Source organism: Rhinoraja longicauda, chromosome 8, assembly GCF_053455715.1.
Source record: "Rhinoraja longicauda isolate Sanriku21f chromosome 8, sRhiLon1.1, whole genome shotgun sequence".
Taxonomy (NCBI): Eukaryota; Metazoa; Chordata; class Chondrichthyes; order Rajiformes; family Arhynchobatidae; genus Rhinoraja; species Rhinoraja longicauda.
This window is the reverse complement of record NC_135960.1, coordinates 24270824-24291853: the sequence shown is the minus strand read 5'-3', so window position 1 is coordinate 24291853 and position 21030 is coordinate 24270824. Positions and strand designations below refer to the sequence as shown.

At 44.6% G+C, this 21030-nt stretch overlaps 1 non-coding gene across 1 annotated transcript; it reads right to left on the bottom strand.

Moving 5' to 3' along the window:
* Positions 1–20464: 20464 nt before the first annotated feature.
* Positions 20465–20579, bottom strand: LOC144596410 (small nucleolar RNA SNORA17). The gene has a single exon (XR_013547604.1). It is a non-coding gene; the product is annotated as a small nucleolar RNA SNORA17 (small nucleolar RNA).
* Between the last annotated feature and the right edge of the window lie 451 nt (positions 20580–21030).

The window sequence follows — 21030 nt, the reverse complement described above, 5'->3', positions numbered from 1 at the left end:
TACTAGTGTCACCTTATATTACTAAAACTGAATTCAAATTATTTACTGCTTTGAGCAGGATCCTGAGTGTAATGTCCCGTCATATCTGTTAGTCTTGTGTCATGTTCTGTGTTTAGATTCTCATTTCAGGTCCCTTGACTTCCTGCTATTGTAATTGTCAGCCCCGCCTTGATTGTTTCCACCTGTGTGCCCTTACCTCATGTATATATAGTCCACGCCTCCCTTTGTACTGTGCCAGTTCGTATTGTGATTTATGTGCTCTGATTCATGTGCTCTGATTCATGTGCTCTCGGTCGTAGTATAGCTAGTAAGTAATTTTTGTAACTAATGTTTTTGTAGCTAAGTAAGTTTAGAGTTTTTGGATCGAATCGCAGTGTTCTTTAATGTGAAAATTAAAGAACGCCTTTATTGTCTCCAAATTGACTCTTGTGTGTGAGTCGTGCGTTTGAGTCCAGTTCCTGTGTGCCCCAGAGCATAACAGAACGAACTGGCCTTAATATGGACTCAGCCGACTCTAAGATTTGGAAATCAGCCCTTGCCAACCAGGGCACTAAGATCCAGCACCAGGAGGAGCAGCTGCGCTCAGTCAGTCACGGGGTGCGCGAGCTGAACGATCGACAAGGCGAGTTCCAGTCATCAGTGACGACCCAGATTAACCACCTCGCTGTACAACTCCATCAGGTTCTGGCTCGTCTCGACCCAACCTCGGCAGCTTCTCCACTGGCTCACATTGAACCTTCAGCTGGCCATCCGCCTGCTGTTCCGGCCACGCCTGCGAACCCCACGCTGATTCTACGCCTGGCTTCACCAGATAAGTTCTCTGGAGACTCGGAGAATTGTAGATCATTCCTTGTACAATGTGATCTCCACTTCAAGCTTAACCCTGCACACTTCCCCTCAGACCAGGCCAGGGTAGCATTTATTGTGTCCCATTTGACGGGACGAGCCGCAGCATGGGCCACTGCGGAGTGGTCTCGGGGCTCCACAGTCTGTCAGGATCTAGACCTCTTCCAAAGAACATTTAGCAGTATTTTTGATCACACTTCCTCTGCTAAGGAAGCTTCCCGAGTCTTACTGCAGCTAAAACAGAACACTCGCCCAGTGATAGACTATGCCATTGACTTCCGAACCCTTGCAACAGACAGTGGGTGGAATATGCCTGCACAAGTGGATGCATTCATGAATGGGTTGTCGGAGGCTATAAAGGACAGACTTTCACCTTTTGAGTTACCCAGTGATCTAGAGACATTAATTACCAGGGCTATTCGTGTCGATAACAGGATAAAGGAAAAGGAAAGACACCAGGCTGCTGATCGTCCTCCCCATCACCAGGGGTGCTCCTCCGGGTCCTTCACACCGAAGAAGTCATCGTTCCCTGTCCATCGCCGGCCGGAGAAAACAGCGTCCTCTCAGCCGTCGGAGGAACCCATGCAGCTAGGACGAACCAGGCTGACTCCGGAGCAGCGACAGCGCCGCCTGAAGGACGGAGCCTGCTTTTACTGCGGTCAACAAGGACACCGTCTGGCCGACTGCTCGGTAAAAGGGGGTGGCTCACCAGTGAAAAGGAGGACACTGGTGAGCCAATTCCCCGTTTCGGACTTACCTCCTTGACCTCTGACACAGGCCACCCTCACTCTGAATCAGCAAATTGTGACTCGGGGGGTTTTGATCGACTCCGGAGCCGACGAGAGTCTCATGGACTGGACTCTAGCTCGATCATGTAAGGTTAAATCTGTGCCCTTGTTGCAACCTATTGTGGCGAGCGCTTTAGATGGACGTCAGTTGTTTGAGATAACTCATCGTACAGAACCTGTCAAAGTCATGTTCAATGCTAACCATGTGGAGATAATGTCTTTTCACTTGTTTGACTCAGCTCAACATCCCTTGGTCTTTGGTTTCCCTTGGCTGCAGAAACACAATCCTCAGATTGATTGGCGATCTGGTAAGATCAGACGATGGGGGGTTGAGTGCACACAATCATGTCTTGTTGCACCAGTGAACAAAGGGGTGAGTTATGGGAAGATCGGGGCGGTTTTGGGAATAAATGTTCTTGAATCTGAAGAAATAAAGATTTCTAATGATGATGATGACTATCCCGATCTGTCGAAGGTTCCACCATGTTACCATGAACTGAAGGAGGTGTTCAACAAGTCCAGGGCCACCACCCTACCTCCTCATCGACCTTTCGACTGCGCTATCAACCTGCTGCCGGGGGCCCCTATTCCCAAGGGGCGACTGTACTCCATATCCGGCCCCGAGAGGAAGGCGATGGATGAGTACATTGAGTCCTCCCTGAGGATGGGCATTATTCGCCCGTCCTCCTCGGCAGCAGGCGTGGGGTTTTTCTTTGTGGGCGGCACGGTAGCGCAGCGGTAGAGTTGCTGCTTTACAGCGAATGCAGCGCCGGAGACTCAGGTTCGATCCTGACTACGGGTGCTGCACTGTAAGGAGTTTGTACGTTCTCCCCGTGACCTGCGTGGGTTTTCTCCGAGATCTTCGGTTTCCTCCCACACTCCAAAGACGTACAGGTATGTAGGTTAATTGGCTGAGTAAATGTAAAAATTGTCCCTAGTGGGTGTAGGATAGTGTTAATGTACGGCGATCACTGGGCGGCACGGACTTGGTGGGCCGAAAAGGCCTGTTTCCGGCTGTATATATATGATATGATGATATGAAAGATGGATCACTTCGTCCCTGCATAGATTACAGCTTCCTAAACGAGATTACGATCAAGAATCGTTACCCACTTCCTTTGATGTCTTCTGCTTTTGAACTGTTGCACAAAGCCAAAGTATTCACTAAACTACACATAGGAATGCATACCATCTAGTGAGAATCAGAGAGGGGGATGAGTGGAAAACTGGGTTTAACACCCCTAACGGGCACTACGAGTATTTGGTGATGCCGTTCGGGTTAACCAATGCCCCCGCAGTCTTCCAAGCTTTTATGAACGAGGTCCTCAGGGAATTTTTCAATGAGTGTGTTTTTGTCTACCTTGATGACATTCTTATCTTCTCTCCAGACATACAGTCTCATGAGCGTCATGTCAAGTGTGTGTTGCAGAGGCTCCTAGCTAACCGTCTGTATGTGAAGGCCGAGAAGTGCGACTTCCACGCAGACACAATGTCCTTTCTGGGCTACATTATATCGGCCGACCACATCCAGATGGACCCTGGTAAGGTCAGTGCGGTGGCCGATTGGCCCACCCCCACTAACAGAAAGAAGGTGCATCAGTTTCTCGGATTTGCAAACTTTTACAGATGTTTTATTAGAGACTTCAGTGCTGTTGCTGCTCCTCTGCACTCTCACGTCTTCCAAGACCCAGTTCCAGTGGAATCCTCAGGCCGAAGCCGCCTTCCAGCGCCTCAAAACATTGTTCACCAACGCTCCTGTTCTGACCATCCCAGATCCCCAGAGACAGTTCATTGTGGAGGTGGATGCCTCCAACGAGGGGATTGGGGCGGTACTTTCCCAGAGAGCGGAGAAGGACAACCGGAGTCATCCCTGCGCCTACCTGTCACGTAAGTTGACCCCCGCAGAAAAAAATTACGATGTCGGAAACAAAGAACTGCTGGCGGTCAGAGCCGCATTGGGGGAGTGGAGGCACTGGCTGGAGGGGGCCGAGCAGCCTTTTCTGGTATGGACAGATCACAAGAACCTGGAATACATCCGTAAAGCCAAGAGACTCAACTCACGTCAGGCCAGATGGACTCTGTTTTTTAGTAGGTTCAACTTTTCTCTGTCTTACAGGCCCGGTTCCCAGAACACAAAACCAGATGCCCTGTCCCGACTTTATGAACCTGAACCTGATACCAGAGAACCCGAACCCATCCTGCCACTTAACCGTGTGGTACGAGCGGTGTCTTGGCAGATCGAAACAGATGTGAAGCAGGCTAATGATGAGACTCCAGCACCGAGTGGCTGTCCTACTAACTGTTTGTTTGTTCCTGTGACATTGCGCCCCCAGGTAATCCACTGGGCTCACACGTCCCTGCTCACATGCCATCCAGGTGCCAAGAGAACTGTTTTTGTGGTTAAACAGCGTTTTTGGTGGCCTTCACTTGAGAAGGATGTAGCTGAATATGTGGCCGCCTGCCCTGTCTGTGCAAGGAGCAAGCCCTCCAGACAAGCCCAAGCGGGCCTGCTGCACCCACTTTCAGTCCCTCAGAGGCCCTGGTCCCACATCTCCATTGACTTTGTTACTGGGTTGCCGGCCTCCAAAGGTAACACAACTGTCCTGACGGTGGTATACCGATTTTCAAAGATGGTACATTTTATCGCTGTGGCCAAGCTCCCCTCTGCCAAAGAGACGGCAGAGGTAATGATGTCTCACGTTTTCCGTATCCATGGTTTCCCTACAGACATTGTCTCGGACCAAGGTCCTCAGTTTGTGTCCAAGTTTTGGAGTGAGTTTTGTTCCCTCATAGGTGCCACCGTCAGCCTGTCTTCTGGTTACCATCCGCAATCCAATGGCCAGACTGAGCGGATGAACCAGGAGCTCGAGACCTGCTTGCGCTGTCTGATCGTGCAGAACCAGACCACCTGGAGCGACCATCTCATCTGGGTCGAGTACGCACGCAACACGCTTCCTACGGCTGCCACGGGACTCACACCCTTCCAGTGTGCCTACGGCTATCAGCCCCCCTTGTTCTTGGCTTATGAGGGTGAGGTGACGGTGCCTTCTGCCCACGCCATGATCCGACGCTGTCGCCGAATCTGGGACGGAGCACGGAGGGTTCTATTCCGGGGTCAGTCCCGGATGAAAGCGGCAGCCGACCGCCACCACAGATCCGCTCCGCATTATCGCCCAGGCCAGAAGATATGGCTGTCTACAAAGGACTTGCCACTTCACGTCCACGCCAGAAAGCTGGCTCCAAGGTTCGTGGGTCCATTTCCCATTTCGAAAGTCATTAACCCTGTTTCGGTCCGTCTACAACTCCCCAGGTCATTAAGGGTTCACCCTACATTCCACGTCAGCAAAATAAAACCGGTCAAGGAAAGTGCACTCGTGCCCGCCTCCAAGCCCCCTCCACCCCCCTGGCTCGTCGACGGTGGTCCAGTCTACACAGTTAAGGCACTTCTTGCAGTCCGCAAGAAAGGTCGCGGTCGCCAGTTTCTGGTCGACTGGGAAGGCTACGGTCCTGAGGAGAGGTGCTGGATTCCTGCCAGCTTCATTTTGGACAAAACTTTGATCAAGGACTTTGACAAGACTCATCCTGACCAGCCTGGACCGTCAGGAGTCGGTCCTAAAGGAGGGGGGTATTGTAATGTCCCATCATATCTGTTAGTCTTGTGTCATGTTCTGTGTTTAGATTCTCATTTCAGGTCCCTTGACTTCCTGCCATTGTAATTGTCAGCCCCGCCTTGATTGTTTCCACCTGTGTGCCCTTACCTCATGTATATATAGTCCACGCCTCCCTTTGTCCTGTGCCAGTTCGTATTGTGATTCATGTGCTCTGATTCATGTGCTCTCGGTCGTAGTATAGCTAGTAAGTAATTTTTGTAACTAATGTTTTGGTAGCTAAGTAAGTTTAGAGTTTTTGGTTCGAACCGCAGTGTTCTTTAATGTGAAAATTAAAGAACGCCTTTATTTTCTCCAAATTGACTCTTGTGTGTGAGTCGTGCGTTTGAGTCCAGTTCCTGTGTGCCCCAGAGCATAACACTGAGTTAATAATCCAAAAGAAAATGACCTCATATTTGATAGATCAATAATCTAGGTCTTCACTTTATATTATACTACCAACCTTAATGTCTGCACTAACATTTCTAAATTTTCTATTTTAATCAGTACTTCCTAATTTTCATCCTACATGAGCTTTATAACCCTAAATGTTTCCCTACTAGTGTATGACCCTTTATATTTTACAGAGCTGCAGTATTTCTGTTTTTGCTGAACTAAACAATGATCTACAAAACAGCACTCAATACGTCCAAGAAAAATCAATTCCTATGAGCAAATCCATCACCTTCACTCTACTCTGAGTTTGCTCAAATTCCTCAATATATTTATTTATTTTATAAACTGATGCAATCACAAAGAAAGCTTATCAACGTTTCTACTTCCTCAAAAGATTGAGGAGATTCAGAATATTGTTGAATACTTTATCAAACTTCTACAGGTGTACAGTAGGGAGCTTACTGACTGGTTGCATCACGGCATGGTCCAGTAACTTTAATGCCCAGGAAAGAAGGAGGGCACAGAAACTGATGGGCATTACTCAGTCCATCAAGGAAACCGAACTCACCAACATCGAAGGGACCTACAAGAATGCATCAAATAAAAGCTAATATTGTCAACCACCCTGGCCACACTCGCTCCTATCTTTGGCAAGACTGTACGGGAGCCTGAAAACCATGACCTCCAGTTTCAAGAAAGGTTTCTTCCCAGCAACCATCAGGGTTTGGAACCACATTGCACAACCTTAACCACAATGATACCACAGCAACGATCTACTATGAGCTTTGTTTTGGTTGCACTAAGCACTTCAGTTTTGGACTATTACAGTCTGTTACTGATTATATTGTATTATTGATTATTGAATATTTATATGTTAGATTTTACCATTAATGGATCTATAAAGCTGCAATAAGTAAAAACTTCATTATCGGTTATATTATTAATGAACCTATAACGTTGCAGCAAGTAAGAATTTATATATTTATTCTCTGTGCACATGACAATTAAACACTCTTGAAATAATTTCCCATTACCAGTGTGTAGGTGAATGTTGTCTTATATAACTAAACTAATTAATCAAAGCTCAGAATTCCTCACCAATACTTTCATCCTGCACTTCTTCCAACCATTATTTCCTATCTCCTCAGAAATGTCACTGCAAATTCTGTTCAAACTTAAGAAATCTACCATTTCATAGCTTTCCAATCTTGTTTAGCCTCTCCCTCTTTACTTTACTTTACTTTAGACTTTCGAGATACTGCGCAGAAACAGGCCATTCGGCCCACCAAGTCCGCACTGACCAGCGATCACTCCATGCACTACGACAATCCTATAAACTAGGGACAATCTATCATTTTTGCCAAAGCCAATTAACCTACAAACCGGTACGTCTTTGGAGTGTGGGAAGAAACCAGAGTACCTAGAGAAAACCTATGTAGTCACAGGGAGAATATACAAACTCTGTCCAGGCTCCATACCTTTTTACTTTAAGATTGTTAGTTATGGATATACTTTTCACTTTTATTGAAATCTCAATCCTTACCCTTTTCTCAGTGTTCTATGCCTCTCCCCAACAAAATGGCGGCACTGCCCTAGCAGCTGCGGCTCACCTGCGGTCCATTTGTCTTTGTGTTTTTGTTGTTGTTTTTTGGTCTTAATTGTAGTTGTGATGTGGTGTTTTTGTGTTTGTGTACTATGTGTGTATGTGGGGGGGAGGGGGAAACCGTAACATTGTAAATATGTGTCCCTTCCGAACGGAGACCCGACCTTTGTTTTCTGGGCCGTGTCTCCGTTCCATCTGCGGCCTACCATCGGCCCAACTCCTGGAGCTGTCGGCCGCCAGGGCTCTGGTTCGCAGAGCCTGCGGATCGGACTGACCACCACCGGAGCTGGCCGTCTTCGGAGGCTGCGGGAGCGGCTGCGACTCGCCTTAGGCTCGGACCGCGTGGATGCCGACATCGGGAGCTCCGGCAGCGGCAGCGGGTTCGCCCGCCCCGGATCGCGGGGCTTGGGTCGCGGACATTTCACCGTCCGGCGCGGCCTAAGATATGCCGCGGGATATTTCTCTGCTGGGCGGGGGCTTCAATGTCGGGAGCCACGACCGCCCCGACGTGCAGCAACAGCGGCAGCAGCGTGTTCGCCCGCCCCGGATCGGACTTATCATCGGCGGAGCCGGCCGTCTTCGGAGGCTGCGGGAGCGGCTGCGACGCGACGCGCCTTGGGCTTGGCCCGCTGTGGACCATCCGGTGCGGCCTGCAACCACAACAACCTGACTGCGGGCGAGGACAGCGGGAGAAGGGAAAGACATTGTGGCCTTCCATCACAGTGAGGAGAGGACTGGAGGAGACTCACTGTGATGGATGTTTCTTTGATGGATGTTTCTTTTTTTGTGTGTTTTTGGGGTTGGGTGGTTTGAGTGCCTGTTTGATGCTTTTATTGTTGGACTGTGTTTTTGGGGGTTTTGGGGTTTGTGTAATTTGAATGCCTGTTTAGCGCTCTTATTGTTGGACTGTGTTTTTGGGGGTTTTGGGGTTGTGTGATTTGAATGCCTATTTAATGCTTTTATTGTTGGACTGTGTTTTGGGGGTTTTTGGGGTTGGGTAATTTGGATGCCTGTTTAGTGCTTTTATTGTTGGACTGTTTTTTTGGGGGTGTAATTTTGATGCTTATTTAATGCTTTTGTTGTTGGACTGTGGGTGATTGAATTAACATTTTGTTCAAGATGGCCACGCCGTTGTTTTTGGCTGCCTGCCACTATGTTTCTTTTTTTTTTCCTAGTCAGATGTGCAGCACTTTGGTCAACGTGGGTTGTTTTTAAATGTGCTATACAAATAAATTGACTTGACTTGACTTGACTTCTATAACAGTGATTTAGCTCATTATTTTTGTCTTTATTCTCAGAGAACATCCAAAGGAACAAGACAATACACATTTTCGGAGTTGTAAATGGTAAAAGTGGGAGACAAATAGACCAGAATTTTATGAAGCGTGAAACATCAGTGTGATAAATTGTGAAGTGAGAATGGAGATCAAATTGGCATTATACAATTAATGCTACAATATTCTGAAATTGAAATTCATGGTTGTTCCTTTTTGTCACGAAAAATATCGTGGAACTCTCTCCTCAACAGCATTGTGGGAACACCTTTACCAGAAGAACTGCAGTGGTTCTAGAAAGTGTCATCCATTCAGGAATGGATAATAAATACATTCCCTGTAACAGTACCCAGATCCCCAAAACATCTTTTTTTGAAAGGACATTCCAAGTTGCCCTAGAAGGCTTCAAAAGGAATGCAGCATGCTAGTAATATCTTGTACATCCCTAGAACATAGATTTTCCCAGATTTGCATGGGTGGCTTACAATAGGAATTTCAAAAGTGATATGAAATGGTCAAGAAATGGTTGTTACTATATTTCACCTAGGAAAAGATAAATCAACTTTTTCTTATATATAACTGAAGTTTACAGTATCTTGCAATTCAATTTCTTGGCAATGGTTCCTTGGTTATATTTCAGACAAAACAACATTAAAATGCAGATCACTTTGCACAATTATAGATCTCACTGAAAATGCATTGATATTCTAAGCATTTAAGCACACTCTTGCAAGCTTTGTTTTCAGCATTAAAAACTCTTTTACAGCAATGGTAAGATAAGTGTTACTAAAACTGACAAGGTTATAGTTCAGAGAATGAATCAATGCTAAAACATAGTAAAATAATTTATCAAATTTAGTGTAGAAATAAATGTCAGGAACCTTTGAAGTCTGGCTCATGACATTTTTGGCTCAGATGCTTATACCACCATATAAAGACAAATACAGCAATTGTTGTTCTAAAGGAACTATTTCTTAAAAAATAAATGCTGGGCATTAATAATGGCAAAAGAATGACTAAACTCAACTATTTTCATTGAGCAGTAAAGAACAAAAGGGTCTCGACCCGAAACGTCATTCATTCCTTCTCTCCAGAGATGCTGCCTGACCCGCTGAGTTACTCCAGCATTTTGTGTCTACCTTCAAAACTTAAGAAGTTACAAATCATTTATTAGTTACTTTAATGGATAGAAATATGTTACTTTCAAAAAACAAACTCACACCGTTGACCATTAATGTATAACCTGAAACCAAATCACTGTATACACTCATGGAACTACATCTTACATTTCTTGCACTTCTGCTTGCATCTCCTTTCCATATAGGATAGGATAGGATCTCTCTTACCCTCATCTTCCACCCAATTAGTCTCCCATATACATCATCAATGGATGCCACAACCATCTCTTCAACATGCTTAAGGCAGAGATGGATAGATTCTTAGGGGGAAAAAAACTGCAGATGCTGGTTTAAATCGAAGGTAAACACAAAATGCTGGAGTAACTCAGCAGGTTAGGCAGCATCTCTGGAGAGAAGGAATGGGTGACTTTTCGGGCCGAGACCTTACTTCAGACTTGATTAGTACAGGTGTCAGGGGTTATGGGGAGAAGGCAGGAGAATGGGGTTAGGAGGGAGAGATAGATCAATGGCAGAGTAGACTTGATGGGCTGAATTCTGCTCCTCTCACTTATGACCTTATGACTTGAAGGAACCGTTCCCTAGTTCTATCATTAACATCTGCTTTCCATTCATCTCCAATCCCACTCTGATTTCACATCCCATTTCCACTCTGACTCCTCTGACTATGATCTCTTACACTATTCCAACAAAGTCAAGGTTAAGCTTAAGGAGTTATATCTTACCTTATGTTAAAGCATGCTTCTGCTTTTGAAGCTCAACACTGAATTCAATATTTTTGGATGACCAACTTTACTTTTGCTCTCTTCTCTATTGACATATCCTTCAGAGAGAACAGCACCTATTAACAAGCCTTCCACACCCTCCCCACTTCATACCAAACCGTGGCATCCATCTTTTCTTGGGTTCAACCTCATCACAAACATTCCCCTTTCTTTTCTCCATCTCACCACCATATCTGCAAGTTTAAACTTGACTGTTTCCTAAATTTTCCCCGTTTAAAAGTCATAACACTGAAATGTTCATTCTGTTTTTCTTGCCATAGATGACCAATATTTTTATTTCACTGTACACCCTCAGTTCTTTACAGCAATGGTACATGTCAGATAGCTGGAATGATGGAGATTCCTGCTCTTCATTTACATGTATCTTGAAGGGAAGGGTGTAAAGAATATTGTATGACGTGCAGAATGTGCAGTATATGAGTCTGAAGAAGGGTCTCGACCCAAAACGTCACCCATTCCTTCTCTCCTGAGATGCTGCCTGACCTGCTGAGTTATTCCAGCATTTTGTGAATAAACACCTTCGATTTGTGCCAGCATCTGCAGTTATTTTCTTACACTTGTATGATGTGCAAGTAATGCAATTCCAAAACGCCAGATGGCAGTGCAACTAGCTGATTCATAGAAACAATCTCAGTCATTCATCACCTGAGCTAATCGTAGACCAGATGATTTTTTTGCACAGCGTTTCTGAGAATTTATTTGAACACTAGTTTCTCGATACTTATCAATGCAACTAAAATGTTGTAATGCACTATAATGGACATTCATGAAAATATGCAAACGCTCTGATAAACGAAAACACTGGTGCAGACTGTGGTGTTGAGTTACTTTTGCTTTCAGCATTTACAGAGTACAATGACAGGAATTCAGCTGGACCAGACTGCCCTGGCTGCATTCCAGTCCTTTCATGAACGTGGCCTGCTTTGACCATGACACAAATGTTTCACCTGAGAAAAAAAAGCATCACTTCTACTTTTCTGAAACTAAATTATCAGGAGGAAGAAGGCATTAAGATAAAGGTTGTCTGTGAAATTGTCTGCAAATGAAAGTGCAGCCCTAATTATGCTTGATGCTCTTAAGGATATTCAACAGTGAAAGTGCAACTGCAAAAATGAAACCCTACCACTGAAGACATACTTTCTAAGCACGTGCCATTATTTCAGTATGTGGGTGGTTGATTTGGGGAGAATTAATGAGAATGTGTGGAGAATAACAATGATAATAATGTATGATTAGTGTAAAAGGTAGTTGATGGTCAGTGCAGAATAGTGAGTGAGTAAAGGACCTGTCTTCATGCCACCTGCAAAATACAAACTGCTGGAGGAGCTCAGCTGGGTGAGCAGCATTTTGGTTTGAGACATTGGACCAGGACTTGACCCAAAAAGACACAAAGTGCTGGAGTAATTCAGTGGATCAGGTAGCATCTCTGCAGAACATGGATAGGTAACATTTTGAGTCAGGACTCTTCTTCAGACTAATTGCAGTGGGGGAGATAGGGGTCAGGACTCTTCTTCAGACTAATTGTAGTGGGGTTAGGGGGGATGGGAGGTGGAGGGATGAAAGCTGGAAGAGAGGTGGAGGCCGGATCAAGTCTGACAAGCGACAGGTGGGGGGTTTTGATTGCTGGATGGTTGGACAAAGACCAGGGATGAAAAGACAAAAGGGGTGAGATAAGGAGATAATTCGAGAAGATGTGTTAAATGTTAACCCAGAAGAATAAATAAAGATCAAAGGGAATGGGGTGGTGATGGGGGGGAGGGGATATTTGTTGGTTAGTTATATAAAATTGGAGAATTCAGTGATCGTACCGTTAGGCTGAAAGATACCCATGAAGAACATGAGGCTCTAATCCTCCAGTTTGTGTAGGGCTTTACTTCGGCAATGGGGGAGGCTCAGGACAGAAAGGTCAGTTTGGGAATGGGGGATTGGGAAGGGGAGTTAAAATAGTTAGCAACCCAAAACACGGAGCTACTCAAGCAGTGGACTCCCCCAACATTGGGAACATTTTTGGCTCCTTGTAGCTTTAGGCCAACAAACAGGGGCATCAGCTGGTAAGTCAATACTCCGTGATTAATATTTGAGAGAAGCATCAGTACGATATGTACTCTGGAGTGGGCCTGCAACATTAATCATTAAAAGTAGTTGACAGCATTACTATTGACTGAACTGGTCAAGTTTAGAAGGACCTGAGTGCCATGCTGACCTAAGGCAGGTTGAGGCAGAAGCACAATGAGGGGAAAACATATTTTATTTAACCCTTACCAATCAACCTGTCAAAGAGACATCATTCAATTACATCATTAGAAGAATGACCACCACACAGCCTTTGCAAAGAAGTATCTTTCCATACTGAAGACATCCTTCACGTCATGTTATCCAGCAATAAAATAATCCTAGATTCAGCACAGTACTCAAAATAAGGCATCCATGATGCACAGTTGACCATCAGCAACAGCAGATCTGTTTTCTACCACAATCCAAAATCTCTTCGCTGGCATGCCCCACTATTATTTTTCATTCATGTATAGGGACCAACCTGGGTTCAACAAGGGCTTGCTGAAAAAAAGAACGAGGCATGCCTAGTGCAAAATTAGCAAAGCTGCAACAATAAATGAAAAGCTAAGAGACTTCAACCTGAAGCATTAACTCTTTTTTATCTTTCCACAGACACTGCCTAACCTACTGAGTGTTCACAGTATCGTGTTTCACAGCAAAACTGGATTAACTCTCTCTTCTTCATAGTCCTTTGGGATCAGATGATTTATGTCCTCCAGTTCTGGGGTGGCTACTGAAGTAGACATGGGAACTGCAGACTGTTGCACATAAGGTCGTAGCTGAGAATGGGTTGGTGAAGTTGTTTGCTTCTTCCAGCTTCTATGTGCCCCCAGAGTGTAACCTTAAGGTTCTCATTATCATCCCAAATGCCCCTTCTCGACTTTAAGCAGTCATAGGTCATTAATTCCTAAGAGAAGTTGTATTTTTCCAAGGAGGCTATTAATACATCTTAATCCTTTTTCTTTGTCAGCCTGGTAATCAGTTTCCGTGACAGAGCTCAAAATAAAATACCTGATTCAGAAGCCTGGTGTCGGGCATGAAAACATGTGTTCTCCTCAATGTCGCTGATTGTAATTAAGGGTGCAAAACTATGGATCTTGGCCTTGGAAATAAAAATGTGTGAGTTAAATTAAAAAACAAAGCAGCATTGTACAGATAATATCACATTTGTGCACCAGGTGGCAGCAAGTCTCAACTTTTAGCGCTACATCTTGATCCCACCCAATAAATGCATTTTCAATAAAATATGCTTATTGTTCTCACTGGAAGATTTTTTTCAACTTTGTAGGAGGTGCAGTAGGAGAAACCTAGTGGTGAATACACACAATCCATGAAAACAACAAGAAAATTCAGAAAGCTGGCTCAAAAAATGAGATCCTTGCCATGTATGTAGGTTAATTGGCTGGGTAAATGTAAAAATTGTCCCTAGTGGGTGTAGGATAGTGTTAATGTGCGGGGATCGCTGGGCGGCGCGGACTTGGTGGGCCGAAAAGGCCTGTTTCCGCGCTTATATATATGATATGATATGATATGATATGAACAGGGAGAAATGCAAAATAAACCAGTTATGTGTTAAACATTTCACTGGTTAAGCCTCAGTTGCAATACAGTGTTCAGTCTGGGCCAGCACATTTTAGGAATGCCTTAGAGATGGTGCAAAGGAGTTTTAATAGAATTGTACCAAAGTACGATTGTAATTGCTGGTTCTAAATATGGAATTCGTTATCTTCTAACAGCATTGAGTAATATCAGTGAACATGTCAGAGTTAAAGGGCAAAGAAACAGGTCCTTTGCTCTGCTGAATCCATAACAACCAACAAAATACCCATTTGAACAAATACTTCACTGAACCCACTTTATTCTCCACACTTTCCCATCAACCCACCCTCTCTCTCACACACACTCAAACAAACAATTAATAACAGGAATTAATTGCCGGCTCTGTCAGTGATATCCATAATCGCTTCTCTGTGAATTGAGCAATTTTATACCTTATCGATAAGCTTAATGGCAGCATGCTAACTAAAATGATCATACATGCCTGATTAAAGTAAGAGTTGTATTATATTCTTGATTCACATTAAATACAACGTAAATATGGTCTCCATTTTTAAAACAAATTATATACTTTGCTTAATGTATTGTCTTGAGACCTGAAACCTAGGTTTTGATGCAACCTAAACAGTACCCATTTAAATTATATCCCCTTCAAAAAACAAGCTGTCTGTTGGTTCAACACTCAAAAAGAGTCTTTTATTATGTATGCCATTGCTATCCTAACAGCTTTGTCCTCAATTATGTATGAGAATTCTTAGTGAACAGTATTAAATTCAGTCCTTCATACATAAAACACATGTATTCCATTAGAATGAAACCTCATGCTGAATGGATTTTATAAAAGTAGTTCCAGACAAGACTGTGAAACATAGAATTAGAATATTTTGAAAAAGATTTGTAGTTCCATAATAACTTTAAATAGCTCTGGGCACCCAAAGTGCTGTACAGCCAAATACTGTAAGTATTCTTGAAATGTTATCACAGTTGCATTCCTCTTCACCTAGGCACTGCTTCAAAGTCAAAGATGACTTGCTTCCTGTCTGGTTCCAAATGTTCTGAAGTCATTCCTTTTATAAATTAGCTGATTTAACCACAAGTGGACAGGTGAAAAGTAATGGACAAAGTCGATGGTGCGATTGGAATTTTGTGCACTCCTTCCCTGATCCACAATCATTGCCTGTAAACTCTACTGTAAAGATTCAAAGTAATCAGTACCATCCTGTTTGCTCCTTCACCATTTTTGTGGTCACGTGAACTTTCATGAAGCACTTTCTCCATCCTCTTGGAAATCTTTCACCGTTACAGCGCTCAGAGTAGAATGCCAATTTCAAGAATGTCATCTCAGGCACGAAGGTGACGTGGCTCACCACTGAAGCTAGTCAAGGGTGGACAGAGTAATGTTAGCCTGCCCACACACTGATTCACCTCCTGTAAGTTTGGTGGATCTGGTGGCAACATCATTAGTGGTATCTGACCAAAGATTTTGAGGTGCCTACTATTGGTTGTGCACGTCTTCAAAGCAGATAGGTGGATGGGGATCACTACTGTTTGGTGGATCATCAATTTAATTCCAAGTTTTGGTTTTCAAACATTCTTTTTAACACTGGGCCAAGACAGCCCGAACACACTGGAAATATCAGTGAAATTCATCATCCCTGTCAGCTTATACTGAGAGTAGGCCAGCTGAGATTAGTAAAGTGATCAATGTTTGCCATGATTTTACCTTGCTTCTTGATCGTGGAGGGTGGAAATAATATTACTTGTTTGGCAATTGGGAGAAAACCTTTATCAGGTTGTCAGATTGAATTTATTATCATATACAAGAATATGGTGAGGTATAAGTACAACTAAAGAGTTGTTAGCAACAGCATCATAGGCATGTAGATTCAGGCAACACATAAAACATATTATACAAAAATTATACAACACAGTGAAAAATAAATGGACTCTGAAAAAAATAAGACATTATGGCAAAAACACAATTAGAAACCGAATCGATGGTAGTACAGTAGGTTATCTTTTGTGTTCTGTTGCCCAGGTTGGATTAAAATTGTGCAGGTCAGTTCAGAAACCTAATAGTTGTAATGAAAGCATCTTTTCATAAACCTTGGGGTGTGCAACCTCAGTCTTCTGTACATCCTGCCCAATTGTAGAGTAAGAAGAGAGCATGGCTCAGATGGTGGGGATTCTTGAAGATAGATGCTGCCTTCTTGAGGCAGTGTCTCAGATAGATATTTTTGATAGTGGGGCTTTCTGTTCTTGTGATGGACTGGAATTTAAAGTTGCTAACTCTCTCCACCTCACAAGAAAACTGAATGAATGAATGAATGAATGAATGAATGAATGAGTTTATTGGCCAAGTATGTGCATATACAGGGAATGTGCCTTGGTGCTCCGCTCACAAATGACAACACAAACATACAGTTAACAATTAAGAATAAAGCATAAACACATCAAAACAATAAGGATACACCATTACGGTCTAAACATGTGGGTGAAAATAAACCAGAGCAAAAAAGAGGCTACAGACTTTGGTTATTGAGTAGAACTGCTACTCGTGGGAAAAAAATCTGTTTTTATGTCTGGCTGTGGCAGCTTTGACAGTCCGGAGTCGCCTTCCAGAGGGAGGTGCTTCAAAGATTTTGTGGCCAGGGTGAGAGGGGTCAGAGATGATCTTGCCTGCTTGCTTCCTGGCCCATGCAGTGTACAGTTCGTCAATGAGGGGAAGGTTGCAGCCAACAAAGTTCTCAGCTGAGCGAACGATCCGTTGCAGCCTCCAGATGTCGTGCTTGGTGGCTGAGCCAAACCAGACCATGATGGAGAAGGTGAGGACGGACTCAATGATAGCAGTATAGAATTGGACCATCATTGCCTGTGGCTGATTGTGTTTCCTCAGCTGCCGCAGGAAGTACATCCTTTGTTGGGCCTTTTTGACTGTGGAGTCGATGGTGGTCCCCCATTTAAGGTCCCTGGAGATGATGGTTCCAAGGAAGTTAAATGCCTCCACAGATGTGACTTTGGTGTTATTGATGGTGAGTGGGGGGAGGGGAGGGGGAGCTCTTCGAAAGTCTACAATTAGTTCCACTGTCTTAAGAGCATTGAGCTCCAGGTTGTTGCGATGGCACCAGGACGCCAACTGTGTCACTTCCCGTCTGTAGGCAGATTCCTCCCCATCCAGGATCAGTCCAATCAGGGTTGTGTCATCCGCAAACGTGAGGAGCTTGACAGAGGAGTCTGTGGAGGTGCAGTCGTTGGTGCAGAGAGTATAAAGGAGAGGGGAGAGTACGCAGCCTTGCGGTGCTCCTATGCTGAGGGTCTGCGGGTCCGAGATGTGCTTTCCCAGCCTCATATGCTGCTTTCTGTCTATCAGGAAGTTGATGATCCATTGATAGAGGGGTTCAGGCACAGTCAACTGGGAGAATTTGGAGTGTAGTAACTTTGGCACAATGGTGTTAAATGCAGAGCTAAAGTCCACAAACAGAATCCTGGCGTAGGTCTTCTTGCGGTCTAGGTGCTGGAGAAAGAAGGCCTAGGTTGACTGAGTCATCAACCGATCTATTGGCCCTGTATGCAAACGACAGAGGGTCCAGCATGGTTTCCTTACTTCCCTTCTCTGAGATCAATAATTTGTTCTTTGGTTTTGTTGAAACCAAGAAGTTGTTGTTGTGGCACCAGTCAACCAGGTGTTCCATCTCACCCCTGTAAGCTGACTCATCACCACCTGTGATATATATACTTAAATATACTTGGACTATCTCCGACATCTCCCTACCATTTCTGGACCTCACCATCTCCATCACAGGAGACAGACTAGTGACGGACATCTACTTATAAACCCACTGACTCGCATAGCTATTTGGACTACACTTCTTCCCACCCTGTCTCCTGCAAAAAGTCTATTCCCTAATCCCAATTCCTCCGTCTATGCCGCATCTGCGCCCGGGATGAGGTGTTTCACACTAGGGCATCAGAGATGTCCTCATTCTTCAGGAAACGGGGCTTCCCCTCTTCCATTATAGATGAGGCTCTCACTAGGACCTCTTCTATATCCCACAGCTCCGCTCTTGCTCCCCCTCCCCCCATTCGTAACAAGGACAGAATCCCCCTCGTTCTCACCTTCCACCCCATCAGCCAGCGTACCCAACAAATCATCCTCCAACATTTCCGTCACCTCCAACGGGACCCCACTACTGGCCACATCTTCCCATCCCCTCCCCTTTCTGCGTTCCGCAGAGACCGTTCCCTCCGTAACTCCCTGGTCCACTCGTCCTTTCCTACCCAAACCACCGCATTCCCGGGCACTTTCCCCAGCAACCGCAGGAGATGCAACACCTGTCCCTTTACGTCCCCCCTCAACTCCATCCAAGGACCCAAACAGTCTTTCTAGGTGAGACAGAGGTTCACCTGCACCTCCTCCAACCTCATCTATTGTCTCCGCTGCTCCAGATCTCAACTTCTTTACATCGGCGAAACCAAAAGCAGGCTCGGCGATCGTTTCCCTCAACACCTTCGCTAAGTCCGCCTTAACCAACCTGATATCCCAGTGGCTGAGCACTTCAACTCCCCCTCCCACTCCCAGTCTGACCTTTCTGTCATGGGCCTCCTCCAGTGCCATAGTGAGGCCCACCGGAAATTGGAGGAACAGCACCTCATATTTTGCTTGGGCAGCTTGCAGCCCAGCGGTATGAACATTGACCTCCAAATTTAGATAGTTCCTCTGTCCCTCTCTTCCCCTCCCCTTCCCAGTTCTCCCTCTATCTTCCTGTCTCCACCTATATCCTTCCTTTGTCCCGCCCCCTGACATCAGTCTGAAGAAGGGTCTCGACCCAAAATGCCACCCATTCCTTCTCTCCTGAGATACTGCCTGACCTGCTGAGTTACTCCAGCATTTTGTGAATAAGTACCTTCGATTTGTACCAGCATCTGCAGTTATTTTCCTACATCACCACCTGTGATTCTGCCAACAACATAAGCATTGGTTGTGGATGGCATTGGAGCTGTATTTAGCCACAGTGTTGTAGATGACATTGGAGCTGTGTTTAGTCACAAAGTCTAGACATAAAGAGAGCTGAGCAGGGGGCAAAGCAAACAGCCTTGAGCTGCACCTATGTTCTTTGTGAAGATGATGTTACCGATCCACATTAGTTGAGGTCATCTGATGAGGAATTCAAGGATCCGGTTGCAAAGGGAAGTACAGAGGCCCAGGTCTTGGAGTTTGGAGGGAATGATTATGTCAAACACCAAGCTGTAATTGATGAACAAGTAGCCCGATGTTTGTGTTTCTGTTATTTAGACGGTCCAAAACAAAGTGGAGAGTCATTGAGATAGCATTTGCTGTGGACCTGTTGTGGCAATAGGTAAATTGTAGATGATCCAGGTCTTTTCTGAGGCAGAAGTTAAATCACGCCGTAACCAACCTCTTGAAGCACTTCATTATGTGGATCTATGAGCTACCAGATGATGGTAGTCATTGAGGCAGGTATGATAGATGCCTTTTGAAGCAGATGGGAAACTTAGACCACAGAAGCACATAAATTGAAGATTTACTTGAATACTCCAGCTAGTTGGTCAGCACAGGTCTGCAACAGTAAGCTGTCTGGGCAGGACACTTTGCATGGATTCACACTTCATCTTGCAGATGATTAGTGTAGGCTCTTCCTTTTGTTCATTTCAATAATGGACAACTTGGAGCTTGATCAAAGAGTACACTTGCATACACGTCATCTGCATAAAATAATTGATGACTGAGATGGGGTGATCTTGGTTCTGGAATGGATACATTAAAGGTTGACAATCGCCCCCCCCCCCCAATAGACTATTTGCACTCTTACTGAAAATGAGGTGCAGTATTGCACCAAGGAAAATTTTAAAAAGAGTTGGTGAGGCAACACAGCCTTGCTTGATCTTACTCAGCACAATGACCTGTTTCCTGAGGTTACTGTTTGCATGACATTTGTGCAGATGTGAAATGAAAATAAATTTACATGTCAAATGTTTGTACATTCTCCCCGTGACCTGCGTGGGTTTTCTCCGAGATCTTCGGTTTCCTCCCACACTCCAAAGACGTACAGGTATGTAGGTTAATTGGCTGGGTAAATGTAAAAATTGTCCCTAGTGGGTATAGGATAGTGTTAATGTACGGGGATCGCTGGGCGGCACGGACTTGGAGGGCCGAAAAGGCCTGTTTCCGGCTGTATATATATGATATGATATGATATGATATGATATCTTGTATTTATATATCAAACTGCACAATCTTTGGGCATCCCGAATGTTTGGTTGTTAAACATTCGGGATGCCCAAAGATTGTGCAGTTTGATATATAAATGCAAGATATCATTTGACATGTAAATTTATTTTTATTTCACATCTGCACAAATGTCATGCAAACAGTAACCTCAGGAAACAGGTCTTTGTGCAGAGCACAATCTGGCTGCAGTGGTTTTACAACCGTGACTAAGCAGTCACGGTTGTAAAACCACTGCAGCCAGATTGCTGATGGCAAACTCGAACAAACAGCAAGCTGATAATGATCATACGATATCTGTTTCCTGAATACCACAGCAAGGTCAATCCAACCTTAGTCAATAAATTTCAGTGAACAAATAATGTGTGTACAAATGAAGACCAAGGTTCAAATTATTGCTGTCTAGATCAAAAAGCACTAAATTTTGCACTAAATTGTAGCGACCATAGAGAATGGTCCAGGTCGTCGAACCCTCGGATTGGCCAGCGAGGTCACGTGGGAACGCGACCATAGGGATTGGTCCAGAGAGCGACATCGCTGATTGGCCAGCGATGTCATGTGCGCGTTTGGCGCCCGATTGAAGCAGTTCGGCGAAGTCTTCAAGGAAGACAGTAAGTTTGTATTGGTTGTCCTTTACCTTGTTGTTTAACTCTGTATCCGAATATTGCGGCTGCAATAAACTCCTCTTACAACCAA